The sequence below is a fragment of the Mus musculus genome, chromosome 10 (assembly GCF_000001635.26).
Source record: "Mus musculus strain C57BL/6J chromosome 10, GRCm38.p6 C57BL/6J".
NCBI lineage: Eukaryota > Metazoa > Chordata > Mammalia > Rodentia > Muridae > Mus > Mus musculus.
In genome coordinates, this window is record NC_000076.6 from 102154866 (window position 1) to 102177243 (window position 22378).

Genomic DNA, 22378 nt, shown 5'->3' on the forward strand with positions numbered 1-22378 from the left:
AAATCAGATAGTTTTCGGTATTTCGAAATCGCATATTTTAAGGTGATATAAATAACTTGTTTTACTATTCTGAAGTTGAGAAATCTTAGGAACATTTATACCTATGCTATTCACATACTTTCTATTTTATTATTAACAAAAACAGGATCGCAATAAAGGCATTAGTGGCCAAATGACCAGAGCTGCCATCTTGTGGATAACTAGGTAATGGACCAGTCTTTTGCTTCAGCATGATGCAGAATGCTGCAATTTAATATTCTTCACTGTTCAACGTGAGACTGGTTAAAGTGATTTCAAGCTCCTTTGAATTCCTAAGTTCTGTCTGTAAATTATCACCTGAAGGATATGCTCATCTCTTGCAAAGTTAGTATTAACCCAAACCTTATTAATATGTAAGATGAGAAACAGTGTAGGATGGTTTCTCTAGTCTAATTAGCCTCTAGTGCTGATTTGTTTTGATAATATAAATAATTAGTTTAACCACAAAATTGATGTAACTGAAATAATTGTCAGGCAATTAAATACTGCAGTGATTTCAGCTCTTGGGAAATATATAGCAGGAAGGTATGGTAATAAAACTGAGGGAAATGTACTTGCTTGAAATACAAAATTATATCAGTTTTCTAAGAAATAATTTAGCCTCCGTATTCTTTATATTCCAACATATACACATATTACAGTTACTAAAAATTAAAAGCCATATTCTTATAGTGGTTTTGCTTCTTTACGTACTTTAAACTTAAAATATTTTTTGTTCGTTGGAACTCAACAATGCAAAATGACTGTCACAGCTGGAAGTCAAGAAGTATATTTTAAAGTGAAAAGTGTATTTTTTTTCTTGATGAAATATCAAATTATTGGAAGAACATGTTTTACTCTGGTATGTGTTAATGCTAAATTTAGTATTCAAGAAATGACATGCAGTTTGTATTTAATTTGCAAAGAACACACATATTACTCCAGATCATGTGATTGATTTTTCACATAGGATTAATTACATCCTGGATGTTCCTTAAATCCTCTCTAAGTATACATATGTGATTATTTAAACCTAAGGCATATTGTTTATGGGCTGGAATTATGACTTAGCAAATAAGCACTGGTCCTTGGAGAGGACCCAGTTTGGTCCTCATCACTCAAGTCAGCTTGTAAATGCCTATAATTTCAGCTGCCCTGATATCCATTACCACTGCCCTCTTCTGGCATCTGTGAGCACTACCTTAATATTCACTAACCCACACACACGTACACAGACATTCAAGCAAGCACACACATGGGCAAACATACATATGTACATAGATAGCATGTTACTCCCAATGTGTTAAAATGAAATTATGGTCCAAAGGTTCATTTATTATAGACTAACATTACAATTAAGTATTTCTCTTCTGCTTTTCTTCTCTCTTTTATTTCTCTTTCCAGTTAAAATATATTCTATTTTTACCAATTCATAGAAAAGTTTAAGATATAAAATTAATTTTCATGCAAATAAACTTTTTTGTAAATTTAACTTATTTGTTTAAAATATTAAACCTGTATGTGTGTGTGTGTGTGTGTGTGTGTATGCATTGAAATCTGATCTTAAAAGTTATAATTATACATTTTTGTGTCAGAAAACCTGTACACTGTACTTAGATAATCACCTATAGGTAAATAATATACAGAATTAAAGTAATTAATACAGAATGACAATGGCGCACACACAGTCTCTAGTCTTCACTTTGATCTCTTTTTAAGCCTATTTTAAGTTGCACTGAAACGCTAGAATAAATACAAAGCAAGTAAGAAAGATTATGATTTTTGTTCACTTAATTATTGGATTCTCCATTTATCTTATAGATGTAACTGGATGGCACATAAATCAGCCTGTTTTCTAAATGCAACTGAATATGATCTAATTTTTCTACTTCTCTGTCTCTATCATTAAATATTTATCTCATTAATATTTTATATAAAACATGAAGTATAGGAACATACTATATTATCTTCTCAATGACATATCATACCAGTGATAACAATATCATGTCCTTATCATTTGTCTACCAGAAATCCAGTTGACGTTCCCATTGCCCAAATTCATCTTTCTGATCTGCAATTCAATTTTATGTGACTTTGTGTGGCATACAGACTTCCATCTACAACTTTGTGATTTTATGCAGAAGTAAATGAACAGTGTCTTGCACATTTGCTCAAAGTACACTTCCTTTGACAAATCGATTTTTCTTTTAAATCTAGTTACTTCTTAGGCTTGACTAATATGATTAAATCCAAAGCAATCCTGGGAAGTGCAACAGTTTTGAAGAAAAATAAAATCCCTTAGAGTGAGTCACTATTTTAAACCCAGCTAATTTTCCATAGTACATTTTCAGTTGGAATTTTAAAAGTTGAATATGTTTCTCCTTCATTATTTGGAGAGCACCGAGTTCACTTTTCATTTTAACTCTCACACATGTCACCACAGTGAATATCTGATCCTTTGCCTGGCGATAATATTGATTTCTTTTATCATTTCGTGTACCACACTCGGTTTTGTATAACAAGTCTATATATTGCATTAGCTGAACCCTGTATCATCTTTTCTATGGATGATAGACTCATAGTCAATCTTTAGAATAAATGCTAATGGGCTAAATTTCTTACAGACTGTAGATTATAGTCATGGATCTTGAACTCCATCCAGAAGCCAGTCCCCTGCATCACAAAGAAACTGCTACACAGAATGAGTTAATCCTATGGTCCTAGTTGTCAGAAACTTGTGGGGGCTGGAATCAATTTCTTTCTAGTCATTATAAACTTTTAAAACTCTTATTGAAGTGATCCAGTAAAATAATGTACTGTTTGGAACTGGTCATTGGTCACAGGGGTATTTGCCTGGACTCCATCATTCAGAAGGTAAAGAAACAAGGCACATGCACACCAGGCGTCAATTGTAGCCCCACCCACCTCCCTATAGGTGGGTGTGGCTGAACTGAATCTTCCCACTCTCTCCCTAGCACTTTTACTGACTTTGTGTTTTCTGAGCTGCATGGATTTCGAAGGGTTTGCCTTGACATAAGGCAGCACTGGATTTAGTAGGTGCTTGGTCATTGAATAGCTCTGGTAATTCTTGCATCTCACAATGATCCCTCTGACAGCTCCTTTGGGTGGGTAAAGCTGGGGTATATTTCAAGGTGATTGTCGTTTTGTCCCTCTGGCAGCAAGCTGCTATAGCCACCTTATACCATTATCCTCCTCTTCCACTGGACATGTGCCTGGGGAGAAACATAGGGTTTTTGTCAAGATAGTAAGACATGGATAATTAGTCCACATTTGTGGGAAAAAAATAGAAGAATAGTACGATATTATAAAGTAGCTTTCAATTACGGAAATTGAATTGTCTAGAAATCCAGTGATTTTTAAATTACTCATTTTGAAAGCCAATATTTAATATCATCTTGTAACGATATTACTTTTAATATCACAGAATTTAAGATCTCGCTGCACACATTTTGAAGTTCTTGTTAAATATTCAGAGAATAAAATCCATTAACATTTTCTTTTTATAACGACAGATATTTTTGTGGACAAATTGATTGCTCAGTTATCCACATTATAGTTTTTCTTAACTTTCTTAAATCTAATTGCATCATACTATAAAATCAAAGCAAAGGATTCTTTTAAAAATTAAATTCCTGATATGATTACTCTGATTATTCGCTTAGCTGTTTCTCTAATCAGTCACCTTTTTAAAGTATTTTTTTTTAAAAAGTGCACTTGAGGAATAAAATTCCTCACAGATACTAAGTAATTAATTATACAAATAGGTCTTAGCCTTCTTGGAGGGCAGCATTTTCAGTATGTCATCCTCCAATAACTTATTTAGACTTCGTGTCCTTCTTTTCAGCAGAAATAATAGCGAGAGGGGAGCGTTTCGCTTTTCAGCTGACAGTTTAGGGTTAAGATATGATTCCAGGTAACAGAAGCCAATGAGAGTACACCCAGTTGATGTTTGTGACATCATCTTCGAGTCGGAGTACACAGAACAGCTGAGGCAGCGTTCAGTTTCAGCCCGAGTGCCGTTATGATGGATGTTTACATGTCTTCATTGAGAGCCAATTATCTTGCTTTTGTGTGAGGCCCAAGGATCACTCATGCTGCCAGGCTGCACAGAGCACTGTTGGATCTAGCTGAACGAATTGTTTTTCTCTGTCTCGGGTAAGAGCCTGTTCCGTTTACCTTCTCATTCGAAAGAGAGGTGGAGATGTCTAACGGGGAGAGGAGTGCAAACACTGAGCACGGTTACTATCTGGTGAGCTTTTGATCAAAGCAATGTTTAGCATCGTTAAAGGGAGGCACAGATGTAACAGGAGGGGTGGAAAAGAGGTGCTAATGTGTACCTGGCAAACTAATCTGTAGTAGAAAATGGATAGCAGGTATTTCAGCTTTTCTTTAGAAAAAGGAGTTAGTGGTATCACAGGACTGTTATGTTTTAAATGTGTTTTAAATTCCTCTGTTTCTGCATACCATTCAGCTCCATTTCTTGCTACTTTGTTAATGGTTAACAGGATTTGAAGTAGTTAAACCAATAGTGTTACATGTTGAAAATGATTTCCAAGTTCCTAATTGTTAAATGATAGTTCTTTGGGACAGTTTTTCTAAAGTTGTGCTTAGCCACCAAATAAAAGCATTTACTAAGTAAGCATGCAGGTTCAGCTTTGGAAATTAGCCTGACTCACTTTCTGCAAAAACCAAAATGATTTTAAGGAACAATGTAGTCTATTTTCCCCCTGATTTGAACTTTATTTCACTTACTGCTTTTGGGAGTCCAGGTAAGAATGTGTTTGTGTGTATATAGTTGTGAAGAGCTTTGTATGCTGTAGTCATTTCTCAGTATTGATATTTTCATCCGAGGATCTTGGTTTTATGTTATAGCAAGACAGATGTTTACAGATACTGAACTGATCTGGATATAAGAGATTGAATCTAACAGGAATCTTTTTTTTTTAAGGCTAAAAAGCTTTTAATATGGCTGGGAATGCTCTGAAACTCCCCAGAGAATTCAAAGAATATATTTCACTCTTCAGATATCTGTTATTATGGTGTAAAATAGACTTTTAAAGTTAAAGGAGGTTTTCGTTATGAAAGACTGAAAATGTAAATATGTGTAACTGAATTTAACATGCATTTTTTAAAGGCTTTCTGTCACTCAAGTATAATAAACTTTTGAATAATGTCTACTTCATTAGGTTTGATGGCCTTGTGCTCTTTGGATTTTATTATTAGTATTATTATTATTAATTATTATTATTATCATAGAGTATCTACCCTGTCTTTTTGAACCAGTAATGTTAATAATTATAAATCAGGACCTGAGGTGTTCAAGTTGTGCTGAAAGACAGCAGGGGGTTCTCAGCAATGTCTCACTTCTCTGTCTCCTACTAGCCCGGTCCTGTTTGGCAGCTCTTAACACTACTGTTGTTCAATTTGTCTTTTATTCTACTCAAGCCTGAACAACTCTAAGCTTTATAGTGTCCAATGTGCATTAACACAATCTAAGGTAAGGAGCTTTTGGTCTCAGTTCAAACAATATGGAATCAATTAAACTTCAAAAAGTTTCTAAGTATTCACTGGGAGTTCCCCTTTCTTAGGGAAAGCCGGTATTTGTCGATCCTGTGGATTTCAAACCCACTGAATTTGAAAAGATTTGAAATTAGGATTATGAAAGTTTTGGACTGTGAATTCGAAGTATGAGGATACGTTATTTGGAAATGAAGATGGACTTTCTTTCTTTTTCCTTAAGTACTTTAAAACAGAACTGAATAGCCCACAAGTCCAGATGCTGTTTGGATGCTCTTATTTCCATACAATCAATCTTGCCTAAGAAACAACGTTAGCTCCCCAATAATTAAGTCTCCCCAAAGCTATTTGCATCATTCTGTCCACAGTTGATAGAACCTTTTTCACTCAGTGAGTAATCTAAACATTAAAGTTGTATTTTGCTGTGTATGGGAGAGCATTTTCTCAGTTTTAGCTCCTCTAATCACAACTGCACTGTACTGGTTGTATATACTAAGATACTAGTTTATCTCCTAGTTTCTTTTTAGGAAGTCGATGCTATGAGTATACTTAGGATGTGACTTGTCAGTTCTTTACTTAGGCGTAGTATAGACTTCATTAACTGAAGCCTTGTTGTACGTTTTATTGTCTTATTTTTTTTTCTTAAGAGAACATATCAGTAGGATCACATCAATTCACTTTTCCACACAACTTCTGAGGACAGTATCCCTGTGCAAAAAACATGAGTGAAAGATACCATGTAGATTGCTAAGGTTTACTAATACACAAATACTTCTTCTGTCTGAGTTAGGTCATTATTAGGACTTCATATTTTTGAGTGTACTTCTCTATTATCTCAAGTTCTTTATATGCGGCACACTAAGTTAGGAATCACAAAGAACTTCAAGACAGCTAGAAGGCATGGAGAGAAACAGGCAATATCCTCTGCAGGTCTCTGCATTTACCAGATTCCAGGGAAGAGCAGTTATCACACTTGAAAAAGACTTCCCTTTGTTACAATGTATCTAGCTTAAATACACTCTTTTTTTTTTATTCTCTTGTACACTTTAATGCAAGCATTGTCATCAGAATGTATAGCATTGTTTCGTTTTCTAACTTCTTAGTTCAGGCTCTCAAATGTACCATAAATTTTAGACTTTTTAGCCAATTCTTTACTTAGGCAAAGTATAGATACTCCAGTGATTCCTAACTTTGATGTTGTAGTATTTTGAAATCTTGCATATTCATGTAATAAACAATAATTATGTGTATATCTAAATTTAACTCGTGTATTTTATGGAAAACAAACATTTGCTTTTAAAATCGATCTCTGACTAAAATATTGTACATCTAAAGAAGCAGAAATTGTAATTTATAGTAGGAATTGTAACATTGTCTCAAAACTCATCCATCCAGTAAACCAATAATGGAAGGGGCTTCCACTTACAAATGTTAGATAATCAATCAACCAGTCAATTCATTTATCATTCTCTTTTCACAGGTTTAGCTATCTAACCAAGTATGAACTCTTTTTCTACTCTGTGCCAAGAATATTTTTTCCTTATTGGTTATTTTATTTATCTATATTTCAAATGATATCCCATTCCCCAATTTCCCCTCCACAAAGCCCCTATCCCCTCCTCCCTCCCTGCCTCTATAAGGGTGCTCCCTGACAGGCCCACCCCTCAGCAGCCCAGCATTCCCCTATTCTGGGTCATCAAGCCTCCACTGGAACAAGAGGCTCCCCTCTCAGTGATGCCAGATAAGGCAATCCTCTCCTACAAATCCAGCTGGATCCATGGGTCCCACCACCCTGCTGTGTACTCTTTGGTTGGTGGTTTAGTCCCTGGGAGCTCTAGTGTGTGTGTGGCGGGGTAGATCTGGTTGGTTGATATTGTTGTTCTTTCTATGGGGTTGCAAATTCTTTCAGCTCCTATAGTCCTTGCTCTAACTTCCTCATTGGGGTCCCTGTAATTAGTCCAATGTTTGGCTGTGCACATCCACATCTATAATGGTGCAGATCTGGCAAAACCTCTCAGGAGACAGCTATACCAGGCTCCTTTCAGTAAGCACTTCTTGGCATCAGCAATAGTATCTGGCTTTGGTGTCAGCAGATGGGATGGATCCCTAGGTTGAACAGTCTCTGGATGGCCTTTCCTTCAGTTTTTGCTCCACTCTTTGTCCCTGCATTTCCTTTTGACAGGAGGAATTCTGGATTAACATTTTTGACATGGGTGGTTGGCCAAGGACATTTCTATGTACGTATTATGTACAGCAGAAAAATCTAGAAGAGAATGATACATTTTCTTTCTTTATATCTGGCAAGGTTTCATCTCTAAAGTCCAAAAATACAGTATTTCTATTAAAATATGGTGAGGAAACTTCTTAGAGCTGCCTAGAAAATGAGAGATGAAAGTTGACAGATAGCCCATTTATGTTTTTGATGCTTCCATCTAAATACTAAGATACTGGACTCCAAAACAGATTTCTGAATCCTTTATTCAGATTTTTTAATGGATCTCCCAACTATGTTAAACTAAGCATTTGACTCTACATGTGTTCACTGCAATGTGGCAAAATATAAAACATTATGAAAAGAATTGTTTAATTATTAGGACTCTCTGGCAAGGTGTTCTGTACCTACAGACAAACTAGCCTTTTTATCCACTGTTTTACAACAGAGCACTTAGCAGTAAAATACATTGAATTAATAGTTCTTTTGCTTTGCGTAGGCTTGAATCACACAAATGGACTTAAAGTATTTGGGACCTTTTTCTTTTGAATTGATAGAAACATATCTTTCAAGTAGTAGTACCATTTCTAAAATATATAAAAGGAGATAATATGCAACTTAAAAATCTACTTTTTCAGTAGTGAAAAATCTATTAATATTAGTTCTTCAGATAATTTGATCTAACTCTAATATTTAATAGCTATCAAATTTGTTTGCAGATTTTAAAGAAAAAGCTGTGTGAAATGCAACTTCATGAAAGAAAAATCAACCTATACATTGAACCTATCAGTTGAAGAAACCTGTGTTAGATGGGACCACTCAGTTAGCCACTGAAGAGCTTTTCTTATGATATGCATATAAATTGTGAAATAATTCAAGCTTATATTAATTAAACACAAAACATTTCACTTTAGGTAAATAGTTCATATTTCAAAATATTAACCGTCAGTATACTATCTTTGGTAGAACCCATATGTGAAATATATGTAGAATTGAGTACCAAAGAATTTCAATAGCTATGATTGTGATTTCGTTTGTTTGTTTGTTTTTGGTTGGTTGGTTGGTTGCCTTTTTTCGAGACAGAGGCTGTTCTCGAACTCAGAAATCTGCCTGCTTCTGCCTCCCAAGTGCTGGGATTAATGGCATGTGCCACCACTGCCCAACTAAGATTGTGATTTTTTAAATCTGCTTCTTGTCCTAGATGGAGTATCATAGTACAAACTTTGAACTTTCAGATTTGAGTGAATGATGAGGACTTTCTCTTTTCAGTTTCAAAAAGAGTTGCCAGGAAACTTGAGGAGGAAGGGAGGAAGAGACAGGGGCATAACTGAGTTGGTGCTTTGCCAAGAAGTCTTAGGAGTCACCAGGCCTTGGAATAAGCTATCTGCACCTAATAGCATCTCCAAATTTATTTTTATAAGTTTTGTGATGAAGACAATATAAATTGAGGGTAAAGTGCTCATAGTGTCAAATTCTACTGAAAAGAGAGAATTAGCTAGTTAACGGTGATTTATTTATTTATTTTAGCTAGGAGGCAACTAAGGCAAGAAGGTCATCCAGGCAACAGTATTCACAAAAGCCTTGATCGTTTGACGTGAGAGAGCATACTTCAAAACATGTGATTGTGTGTCCATAGCATTGTGTCTTGTGTCAATGGGGAAATCGGGATTCCTAGGACCGGGTGGAGATATTCTCATGGCAAGTCAGTCATATGAAAGAGCGGGCTGAAATGTGAGGCAAAGGAGAATAAAAATCTGCCATGATTGGCAGGGGTATGGTATAAAATTAAGTTCCACAAACTCCTTGGGTTGAAATACAGGAAACAATTTAATCAGGATAGGAAAGAATTATGGTTAGCCAAGTGAGAAAATGGCAGTGTGGCCCTGGATGCTTCTGTGTTTGTATGCACTGTGGTTAGATGCGTTCGGCTACCAGACATTTTGACTAAAATTTCTTCTCTCGCACATTTATATTCTTTATGCTTTCACATAAAGATGAGGGCAAAATGCCTACTCCAAGGTTGGTTCTTAAAATGTGTTCCTTAAGTTGTGTGCACTGATCTTCTAAATGCTGAAGAGCTCAACTTCATTTAGTCAAAGCTCAATTAGTTTTGCCTCTTGCTAGTATTTTTACTGTGAGCTACATACTTAATAGTGTTTTGTTTGTATCTCTCTGTGTGTGTGTGTATATATATATTTCTCTGTATATAAAAAATATCTCTCTCTGAGGGTGGAGGTCCTGACCATGAGACCTTCTTAAATACAGATTTTACAATCATGTAACAACTCTTATATAGTATAACAATTCCTAATACTTGAACTAATTATACTAATTACACTGAAAGCAGTGACTTTAATGAACATTATTGGTAGATAAAAGCTTACTTCTTACTCTATATATGTACTCTGGTGACTCTAAAATACATAAATCAAGACCTAAATTATTTGATATAGTATATCACATATACATAAAATTCTAAATGAATTAATTGTCACCTGAATCTACTTTATTTTATTTATATCAAACTAGTCTGTTTTCAAAAGCATATTAGTTCATCTAGATGATGAGGTCGATGAAATTAACCTGACTTTTTAAATTGAGCTGTTCCATATAGTTAATAAACTTTTAGCAAAAGAAAATAAAGAATTTTTATTTTTTAAATTACTTCATAGACAATACAGTATTGTTCAGATTTTTTTATTTCTTTTGCATCAATGAAACATCTATAGGTATCCACACTTATGCCAAAAGTATCACAACTAGAGATAAAAATAGTCGTCTTTAATAAGTTTGTATTTTAGAGGTACAATGTGGTAAATTATAAAACATGAAAGAACTATCCAAAATTTCAGTTGTGATTATTTTGTATATCTAAGAACTGTGATTTATTCCTCCAATTGTTTAAGGCTAGATGACACATCATAGAGTTTTAAGATATTCAGACAATGAACAGGACAGACCATCTGCTCTGAACCAGCTGTTGGACTAGAAGACCAGACAATGTTGAATATAAACACTTATAATATATTGTATTGCCAAAAGTACTCAGGAAACATAAATAATAAGTAATTTATGTATCCTTCAAAAGTCAGAAGAGTTCTAAAACAACCTATTGAGTATTTAAAAACAGATAGAAAACTTATCAATAATACACAATTTATGCTGAAGGGCGTCTGATAAATAAATATAAAGGAAAAGCTGGCGTGACAAATCACAATGGATTTGGAGAAAGCCTGCTAGTTTAGCAGGAAGGAAGAAAAGTATGGAGTGGAATTAAAAATTAAGGTCAATATATCAAAATAGGGCCTGCAAGAAAGAAGGTGTTCTATGTAACAGGTTACTACTACCAGAAGTAGTTCTATGTAACTAGCCACAAGTGGCTTCTTGGCTGTAAGCCTGTTATGGCCTTTGATTGCAAAATGCAATTGATGGTTTATGACAAAGTAGCTTGATGTGGTTTTGAAAAATGAGATATGTTTCCCAAAGGAGACCAGATGAAGGATTGCCTTGGACTATTTAACTTAATCTGACCGATCAGAGGAACAGGAAAAACTCAAAGAAGACTCTTCATTACAATCGAACTAATGTTATTAGTTGTCTCAACGTATAAATTTATTTTAAATTGTGGGCGAGAGCCAGGAGCATAGCTAAATCCTCAAGAACAGAGAGGAGTGTAGTTTTGCTTTTTGTCACTGTGATAACTTGACATAAAGCAACTTGGGAGAAAGCGGCATATTTGGCTTCTAGTGTCCAGTTCATCACCAGGGAGCCAAGGGCAGAAGCTCAAACCATGGGCCTGGAGGAAGGAACAAAAGAAGAGATCACTGGACAGTGCTATTCACTCCATTCTCTCCACTGTTTGATCACTGTTTGCTTTACTTTGTAACCCAGGTCCACCTGCCCAGGATACCCACCTTGCATACTGGGATAGACACTTCCATATCAATCGGGAATCAAGACAACTCTCACAGGACAATCTAGTGCCGACATTTCCTCAAATAATGTTGTATTTTCCCACGTGAATCTAGGTAATATCAGGTTGACAAAAACTAGCCAATACTCATTTTCATTTCAGTGTAGCTTTTTATTTAAGTTGCCCTAATAAGGTAAGCACAAACGAATGCAGGGAGGACAGAACTTCAACAACTGCTTTAAAGCATTTCAGTATGAGTTCACCACTTACACACTAATGTTAGATTCAAATACTTATGAATATTTGACACCCAACAGGAGTGAAAAAAATCAGACATGAGAAATCACTGCCCATGTATACAGTGTTTTATCACTGTAGAGGAAAGGGGCAGATACAATAATGGGAAGTTAAGAGATTGTACTAATAAAATACATATACTGGAAGATTGGAGAGAATGAGACAGGCTAGATCATGAAACATCAAACCATTAATCTTCGTTTGAGTAGTTACTATTTATTTGTTTGTTTGTCATATGTGCATGTGGAAGTTTTATATATTCAGAGGTGAACATGTGGAGGGCAGAGGTTGTCATCCCATCAGGAGCTGTTCCTTACTGTACTTATTATTATTTATTATTATTATTTTACAAGTTTTATTCTTAAAAATCATCTGACTACAGATAAAAACACCACATAACAAATTAAGCAAAGACACACACAGTCTCATAACTAAGAAACATTCTACACAATTAGAACTAGCATTTGGATTGGAAGCTGAGAAGCCTTGCCATCAATGTTACACTTTTACAATCAAAAAATACTGTATACATTTATCCACCACTGACACCATAAAATTAAATCTAAGAAGACAATTAGCTTTATATCTCCTTTTATGCTGTACATTTATTACCTGATTTATACTTTTCCTTATTCCCTTATTTTTCACCTTTATTATTCTCTTTCCTTCATGTTATACTGAACTCAAATGTAAATGTCCATTTGCATATACATGTATTACTAGTGAGTGAGACCATATAAATCTTTCTCTTTTTATTCATTTAAGATTTTTTTATTTAATCTTTTTTTTTTTTTTTACAATACAGACTGTGTCCTCCTCTCGGTTCACCCACTGACTGTTCCTCTCTTTCTGAAATTGTGTGATATCCCACACTTAAAATTACACAATCTAAATGTGCCCATTTTCCTGAAAAATTAACTTTTTCCCATTTAACTGAATTGTGTGTATATGCAAACACACTCACACACGCGTGCACACACACACACACACACACACACACATATCTCTGTGTATTTATTAACGTGCTGAGTTGTTATTATTTTTTCTCTGACTATGGAAAGCTAGATTGATCCTAATTGTTTCTACAGTGACAACGTAGCAGTAAACTTTGGAGAGCAAGTATCTCAGTGCTAAGGTACAGACCTGCCTGGGTGTGTTCCCAGGAGTGAAATAGCAAGTCCATAAGGCAGTTCTAGTTTTCAATTTTTGACAAAACCAGAGTGAAATGACACAATAGCTGTATTCATTTGCAATCCCACAAACAATGAATAAATATTCCTTTCATCTACATCTTCCTCAACACTTGTTCTCAAGAGTCATTGGAAATACCATTCCTGAGATGAGGTAGTATCTCAAAGTACTTTTAATTTGCATTTCTCTGATGACTAGGGGCATTAAGCCTTTTTAGAATGTTATGCTACTTGAGTTTCTATTTTTGAAAACTATCACTTTATTTGCCCATTCAATAACTAGATGTTTTAATCCTTCTGTTTTTAATTTCTTCAAGTCTTTCTACATTCTAAATATATAACCTTGTTTGGTAAAGATTTTTCTCCCATTCTTTGGGTTTTCTGTTAACTCTGTGCTCGCTCTCTCTTTCTCTCTCTCTCTCTCTCTCACACACACAAACACACACACACACACACACACACACACACACACACACACACACACACACACAGAGAAATGCATACACACACACTCCCTCCCGCCCTCATTCCCTCTCTCCTCCTATCTTCTTCCTTTCTTCCCAACCTTCTCTCTCTCTTTTTTTCTTTTCCAGCTACTACCAGATTCTCTATACCACCATACTCACATCAATTTGACACACTCAATGTTTTGAATGTGTGAGCAGAATATTAAAGGCTGCAAATGAAAAGTTTTAAAAAGGAATGGACCTGAAGATAGAAAATGAGACAGACTTTAAAATCTCAAATTGACTTGAAGCCATCACCAATCTCTGCCCATAGGCTACATGGGTCCCAAGATAACTTTGAATTCCAGCCCAAGGTGTCTGTACAAAACATTTTGTCAAAATGTTTAGCATCTTTAAATGTTTCCTTCTAATTATATGTGAATATCTGGATAATTATAAAACACATGTATTTAAATGAGACTTTACACTGGTAAAACATAAATTACAACTAAATGCTAGCAGTATATCTTTGTAAATCTTGTTACAGGTAGATTGATGGAAATTTGGAATGCATGGATAGGAAAGACTATGAAGATGTAAGGAGTCTGTGATAGAAGTAAAGTGGGTTATTATTAAGACTTGAAATACGTTATAACTGCAAGTGCTGTAACTGAAAATGTCATTGAGATTGAGGAGGTCAGACATAAGAAAGACAAAAACAGTCTCAAAATATAGGAAAGAAGAAAACTGTACTTTAAATTGAAAGAAGGTAACTGGTGGCTTTGAAGAAGTATGAGATGCGAGATGGCCAGGTGTCCAGATGGAAATTGATAGTTAGGAATTGCAGTCATGTTCAGGCAATTTAGAATTGAAAGGCAATAAAGACCTGCTAAAGGGAGCTGTCAAGTAATGATGCCTTCAGAAATGAGAAACTTTACGTGGTGGTCAAATGTGTGAAAAAGTAACATTAAAAATTCAGACAGGGACCTCATGTCAGTGATCTTAGCTCATGGAAGGGAGGGTGAGACAACAGTGTGGCCCTGGGTTCAGTAAGCTACATGGTGAAATCCACAATAGCCTGAGATACAAAATGATACTTTCTTCAATGAATAACAGCAACAAAAAAGGTAGCATTAAATGTGAAACTTAATCTTCCTAACTTGCATTAATACAATTACCATAACATTCTGATGGAAGATCAACTTATGTTTAAAAACTTTACCATAGGAGGAGGATATCATTATATCCACTAAATAGAGAGAAATGGTGAGGATCATTTTACCCAGAGGTGACTTTATCCTTAGGAGAACTACTCTGCTTTAGCTCCAAATCTTTTCTTAGTACGTTAATAAATTAATATCCCTTTTCATCCTCTTAAGCAAATAGATAAATTAGGCTTCTGATATTAAGATATGAACTTCTCAGAAGGTCATACAATGCTCAAGGTGTAATATAATGCATCAGGTTAAGCGTGTGTGTGTGTGTGTGTGTGTGTGTGTGTGTATGGATGTGCACATGTATGTGTAAACAGAAACATTAAATACGAATCATCCTATAATTTAGGAAATTAGACAAATTAGGGAAAGTAAAAAGTAGACATATGACCAATGTACATTTTCTGACTTTATATAAAGAAAATTTGAGCAGTGATGAAGATTTTATTGTAAAATGTAACTATATATCACCAGGTAGGCATATGGTAATAATAGTTCTTAAAATATTTATTTGTTAGAGGAAATAACATTTTTTAATTTATCTCTTTCTGATTTAGGAAAAGGCATAGCTTCTTTGAACAATTTAGAGAGAAGAAAAACATACTGTGCTCATTTCAAAGCAATGTAAATCCTGAACAAGGCAAGATACTCTTAGCATAGCACTTGACAAAGGAGAAGAATTCCTATGAAGTATGGTTACAGAGAACTGGATCACAGGGTTTTTCTTAAACAAGGACTTGGCATAGCACTCTACATAGAACAAACCATAGCCATCTCAATAGCACATGTCTATTTTCAAAGCACTGTTTTATAATCAGTCTGGGTGACAATCACTGGACCCATCTAACAAAGAGCTGTATACTTTAAAAAGTAGTCAGGTGAGTACATGATGAACAGGATCAAAGTAGGATGCAGTTCAAACTAAGACAGAACACAATGTCTTATATATAATCAATGAGACTTGTCAAAGAGAGAAACAGGAATCTTGTTCCCCGACAGACTTAAATCAGAGCCTCATTCTCAGAAACTTGTACCAAATCACATTGATACCAAATATGAGGCAACTGGGAGACAATTATTCATAGCATTCTAAATAGAGAGTCTGAAGAGATGTTTCAGAACATAAAGATTCTTTGTAAGTACTAGTTGCATTAGTAGCTCCACTAGAAAAAGTTGAACAACTGGTCTACTTCTACTCACCCTATTATTTAGCATATTTGGTTGTAGGCTATCATTTTAGTATTTATTAGATGTATGATTGCATGTTCTTTTAGAATCAGTTGGATTGGTGATTATGTCTTGTTTTCAACTTAGTAATGTATTTATGAGGAGAAAGAAAAATGAAGAAAGAGAGAGAGAAGGAGAGAGAGAAGGAGGAGGAGGAGGAAGAGGAGGAGGAGGAAGAAGAAGAAGAAGAAGAAGAGGAAGAAGAAGAAGAAGAAGAGGAGGAGGAGGAGGAGGAGGAGCAGGAGGAGGAGCAGGAGGAGCAGGAGGAACAGGAGGAGGAGCAGGAGGAGCAGGAGGAGCAGGAGGAGGAGCAGGAGGAGCAGGAGGAGCAGGAGGAGGAGCAGGAGCAGGAGGAGCAGGAGGAGCAGGAGGAGGAGCAGGAGGAGCAGGAGGAGGAGCAGGAGCAGGAGGAGCAGGAGGAGCAGGAGAGCAGGAGCAGGAGGAGCAGGAGGAGCAGGAGGAGGAGCAGGAGGAGGAGCAGGAGGAGGAGCAGGAGCAGGAGGAGCAGGAGGAGGAGCAGGAGGAGGAGCAGATGGAGGAGGAGGAGGGAAGGGAGGAAGGGAGGGAGGGAGGGAGGGAGGGAGGAAGGGAGGGAGGAAGGAAGGAAGGGAGGAAACAAGGAAGGAAGAGACCTTCTTTCAACTTTAGTTACCTCTTCAAAGGAATGATCTATGAAAAACAGATGAGGATTGCAACTAGTCCATAGTCCATAGATCCCATGCTTCAGTTGCTCACAAAACACAGTGCTAAATTTTGGCACATGCTCCCATGTTAGAGTGCTACATACCTGGCACTCTAGTTCATAAATTACCATTAGTGACTTCTGTAGAACCAAACCCAGAACCTCTTCCATGGTGTGCAGAATCTGCTTTGGTGTTCTGAAAGCATTTGAATGTCCCTCATACTGTATTTCAATTGACCATTTCCTTTCTGTGTCCCCCATTAGACTCTTAAGCTCAATGTGTTTGCAGGATTTCGTAAGTTGTATCCACTTCTTTATCAGTAACATTAGCCCTGAGTAGAAACTCATTAAATGGTAATTAAATGAAGTATATGGTGAGAGCCATACATCTCTCTGGAAGGATTTCTTAATTACAGTTTAATTTGGGCAATGTTATAGTTAAATCTAGAAGGTCTGTTATGGGAAATAGAGTTTATTTCACAAGATAGCAGTGAAACCCTCCCTCCACTAATCTCTGTTCTCCTCCTGGGCCAGTGATATTGGTGAGAAATTGCATACTAACAGCATTTTTCTTCTTCCATCAGCTGCCATGGTACCACCATTCACCACTCAGTTTTGCTAAACATTTCTAAAATCTGATCAACAACTTATATTAAGCTCCACAGTCAAAGCAAAACATTGTAGAACGTGCAGTACATGTGTTCTGTGTGTACATGAGCATATGCTATAGTTTGGATTTCTGATGCCCCGATAAAGCTTCTTGTTGATTACTTAGTCCCTGATGATGAACCTTCGGACCCTGACCCATTGGTGCCTTCCTTTCTTTGTCATTGATTCCTGGCCCATGGGGTGAAGGTTTTATCCCTTTTACCTACAGAGAATGATGTGCCACACTATAATACAGCCAAAGAAACAGCAATGGGAATTGTAATGAATCTGAAAATAGTCTTACTATCAGTAAGAATATATTACTTTCAGAAAGTATATCTTACTTCTTTTTTTTTCTTCTTTTTTAATTAGGTATTTTCCTCATTTAAATTTCCCAATGCTATCCCAAAAGTCCCCCATACCCACCCCTCTACTCCTCTACCCACCCACTCCCCCTTTTTGGCCCTGGTGTTCCCCTGTACTGGGGCATATAAAGTTTGCAAATCCAATGGGCCTCTCTTTCCAGTGATGGCCAACTAGGCCATCTTTTGATACATATGCAGCTAGAGAAAAGAGCTCCGGGGTACTGGTTAGTTCATAGTGTTGTTCCACCTATAGGGTTGCAGTTCCCTTTAGCTCCTTGGCTACTTTCTCTAGCTCCCCCATTGGGGGCCCTGTGATCCATCCATTAGCTGACTGTGAGCATCCACTTCTGTGTTTGCTAGGCACCGGCATAGTCTCACAAGAGACAGCTATATCTGGGTCCTTTCAGCAAAATCTTGCTAGTGTATGCAATGGTGTCAGCATTTGGAAGCTGATTATGGGATGGATCCCTGGATATGGCAGTCTCTACATGGTCCATCGTTTCATCACAGCTCCAAATTTTGTCTCTGTAACTCCTTCCATGGATGTTTTGTTCCCGATTCTAAGAAGGGGCAAAGTGTCCACACTTTTGTCTTCGTTCTTCTTGAGTTTCATGCATTTAGCAAATTGTATCTTATATCTTGGGTATCCTAGGTTTTGGGCTAATATCCACTTATCAGTGAGTACATGTTGTGCGAGTTCCTTTGTGATTGGGTTACTTCACTCAGGATGATGTCCTCCAGGTCCATCCATTTGCCTAGGAATTTCATAAATTCATTCTTTTTAATAGCTGAGTAGTACTCCATTGTGTAAATGTACCACATTTTCTGTATCCATTCCTCTGTTGAGGGGCATCTGGGTTCTTTCCAGGTTCTGGCTATTATAAATAAGGCTGCTATGAACATAGTGGAGCATGTGTCCTTCTTACCGGTTGGGACATCTTCTGGATATATGCCCAGGAGAGGTATTGTGGGATCCTCCGGTAGTACTATGTCCAATTTTCTGAGGAACCGCCAGACTGATTTCCAGAGTGGTTGTACACGCCTGCAATCCCACCAACAATGGAGGAGTGTTCCTCTTCCTCCACATCCTCGTCAGCATCTGCTGTCACCTGAATTTTTCATCTTAGCCATTCTGACTGGTGTGAGGTGGAATCTCAGGGTTGTTTTGATTTCCATTTCCCTGATGATTAAGGATGTTGAACATTTTTTCAGGTGCTTCTCTGCCATTCGGTGTTCCTCAGGTGAGAATTCTTTGTTCAGTTCTGAGCCCCATTTTTTAATGGGATTATTTGATTTTTGTTCACCTATATCTTACTTTTTTAAGATGATTTCTGTTTCAGGTGATTTGTCACAGCAAAGAAAATTTGGCTAGCATAACATGCCTCTTTGCAAGGCTATGCTAATGTTAATCTCCATAAATATCCCTTTAAGCTTTCTGTTGGCTTAAATTACTTCTCTTTGAGAAAAAAAAAATAATTTCTACAATCAGTAATGCTTCTGGAGCCTAATTGCAAATTTAAAGAGAAAAATAATGAGAAAAATAATTTGTATATAAATTAATTTAGAACTGTGGAGAGGGCTTTGAAATTTTTAACCACGTTTTTATTTATTTACTTATTTATTTTGCCCCAGATTCTTCTCAGTATATGGGATGAGCGTTACTTTATACTGTTGTACAAGAAATGAGAAAAATTACGGTTTTAAAGTAAGAGGCATCTGACAGGACAGTTGTAAAAGCATAATTTAGTATTTAATAGGTTGTTTATTCAGATTCAGAGATAATGATGAAGGTCATTATTAGGCTATGTTCCTTTCTAGTGTTTGTTATTGTCGATCTCTTTTTGTTTTGTTTTGCTTGAGATTCTCCTTGCAGATGAGTTGCCTGAGGTAATGTTTAGTTTCTTCTATCTATAAAATGTGCTTCCATGTTTACTCCCTACTGATTAATCTTCTGGGGTCATCATCTACTTCTATAAGCTGATTTAACAGCTGGTCAAATATTATCTCATTGTCTCACTCATAACAAGGCAGCCTCAGTCAGAAAAGCTAGGAGAAGATGCCCCAGCTCAAGTCTGCTGGGAGAGAGACTTAGATGAGAAGGTATAATAGTAAGAGCTGAGCCCTGACCCTTGACACACTTTATTATCCAAAACGAGACCCAGTCCTTGCCAACTCTCAACATGAGATGATTAATCAGAGGTGTGATTCACGGAGAGTCATCTGAGTGACTGTCTACCTGAAGGAACAATCACAGAACATTCTGAGAACAAGAATATAAGTAATCCTCAAACATTCCCCCTCTGAATCATTTCTTGGAAAAAGAAAAATGCTTATATCACGGAGTACCCATGAAGAGACAATTTTGATTGAGAAAATGTTTGAGTCAACAAGATAAACAGAAGGGTAGAACCTGATGAGGTGTTACTTGTTTCTGTGTGTGAAACAACAAAACCCAACAAAACCTTAGTCAGACATTGTGCTTGCGGGTCTGTAGACCTGAATCTGGGATTATAAGCATTTTACAATGACTAGATAAGTTAGGCAAACTACATTCGACTGTCTAGCTTTTATGAAGAGAAGAAGACTACTGATATCATTAGAGGCTATTGCTGCTCTTAGTCTGTTTAATAAGGCAAAATCCCAGAGAGGTTTCCTGCTTCTGTACTCTGAGCAGATCAACTCAGTTCACTTCCACTGCATTCCTAAGCTATGAGGGCTGAGCAGAGACCTCGAAGTGACAGAAATTATGTGGTGTTGTGGGGGTGGTAGTGGTGGTCATGTGTGTGTTTGTGTGTGTGTGTGTGTGACAAATTGTATGCCAGCTATGTCACAATACCTCAAAAAGTTAAAATTTCATCGTTTTCTAGAAAACGAGATTAAAAAATTAAAATCTCTTCAGCCTTATAGAGCAAAGTCAGTACTAATAGACTGAAATTACAGGATGAAAACAGGAGCCCACACATAAGAAATTCAATGGAAGACAAAATGTGTGGGACATGGGGGGATTGGGAAATTGGTGCCAGGTCTCAGGGTTATTCTATGGAGATAGAATATCAGAATCTAAGTGTCTGAAACAGGAGCAAGGATGCACTCATTATCATAAATAAGGCATACTGAAAGTTGCAAGAATGATGAAACCTGAAGCAGCAGCATCATCACAATGGTAGCCTTTACTTCAGCTTAAAGACAAAGACATGTGTTCTTTTTTATTTTGTTGACTCCGCAACTGGAGTTTTCTTCACATTTGCAGTGGAGTTGATGTTTTGATTAAATTTAGTCAGATAAAATTTCATTAGACTGTTTTCATCAACCCTTGTCACTTAAAACGAAAAAAAAAAAAAAATCCCTGATAAAAATCAACTTTAATAGTGGGCAAGTTTACTTTGGCTTGGCAGTTAAGTCTTTGAAATTCTGAATCTGTCATGTCCATTTATTTGGAGTCTCTGGAGAGACTTCTGAGTGGCCAGTATGATGTGAAGCTATTTATATAATTTGGCCTGTGTGCATGAGTTTGGATAGAGAAGCAAGGTGAGTGAGAGGGAAAGAGGAAGAGGCAGAGAAGCCAGTGACCCCCATATTCTTTTCAAAGGTACACATTGAGTGACTGCATTCTCATCCATAGGTGTCCACCTTTCAAAAGTTTTTCTACCTCAAAATACCACCATGTTCTTCTGATGAAGCCCATAGCATGTTGACTTTGGGTATCACATATTATTCAGTTCTTCTTCCTCTTCTTCCTCTTCTTCCTCTTCTTCCTCTTCTTCCTCTTCTTCCTCTTCTTCCCCTTCCCCTTCCCCTTCCCCTTCCCCTTCCCCTTCCCCTTCTCCTTCTTTACTTACATTTCAAATGTTATATTCTTTCCTGGTTTCCCTTCCCATCCCCCCTCTCCCTGCTCCCCAACCCAACCACTCTTGCTTCCCTGTTCTAGTATTTCCCCTACACTGGGGTATCAAGCCTTCTCAGGACCCTCCTCCCAGTGATGCCCCATAAGGCCATCCTCCGCTACATATGAAGCCATGGGTCCCTCCATTAGTACTCTTTGGTTGATAACCAGAAGCTGGAAAGAACCCAGATGTTCCTCAACAGAGGAACGGATTCAGAAAATGTGGTACATTTACACAACGGAATACCACTCAGCTATCAAAAACAATGAATTCACAAAACTCTTAGGCAAATCGGTGGAACTAGAAAATATCATTCTGAGTGAGGTAAACCAATCACAAAAGAATACACATGGTATGCACTCACTGATAAGTGGACACCAACCCAGAAGCCGGAATACCCAAGATACAATTCATAGACCACATGGAGCTGATATTTCTAAAAGTTGTCATTTTTTTAAACTCAGTATGTTTCCTTTATGAAATATCAGGAGAGAAAAGTACAACATATATTGTGAATTTTATATATTATTCATTCATTCATTCATTCATTCATTTTATTAGATATTTTCTTTATTTACATTTCAAATATTATCCCCTTTCCTAGATTCCCTCTGAAAATTCCCCTATCCCCTTACCCCTCCCTCCTTTCCCCAACCCAACCACTCCCATTCCTGGTCCTGGTAGAGCCTTCACAGGACCAAGGGCCTCTCCTCCCATTGATGACCAACTAGGCCATCCTGTACT

General features: G+C 36.8%; 1 protein-coding gene across 9 annotated transcripts in view; it reads left to right on the forward strand.

Moving 5' to 3' along the window:
• Mgat4c (MGAT4 family, member C) overlaps positions 1-22378 on the forward strand; it is a 710365-nt gene that overhangs the window by 473379 nt on the left and 214608 nt on the right. The window contains exon 1 of one of the 9 annotated variants that reach the window (XM_030245237.1): positions 3743-4194. The exons of 4 other annotated variants lie outside the window; for them this stretch is intronic. The gene's annotated coding sequence lies outside the window, so the exon portion shown is untranslated. 4 more of the 9 variants (NM_001162368.1, XM_006514005.3, NM_001162369.1 and 1 more) reach the window with 4 other exon arrangements.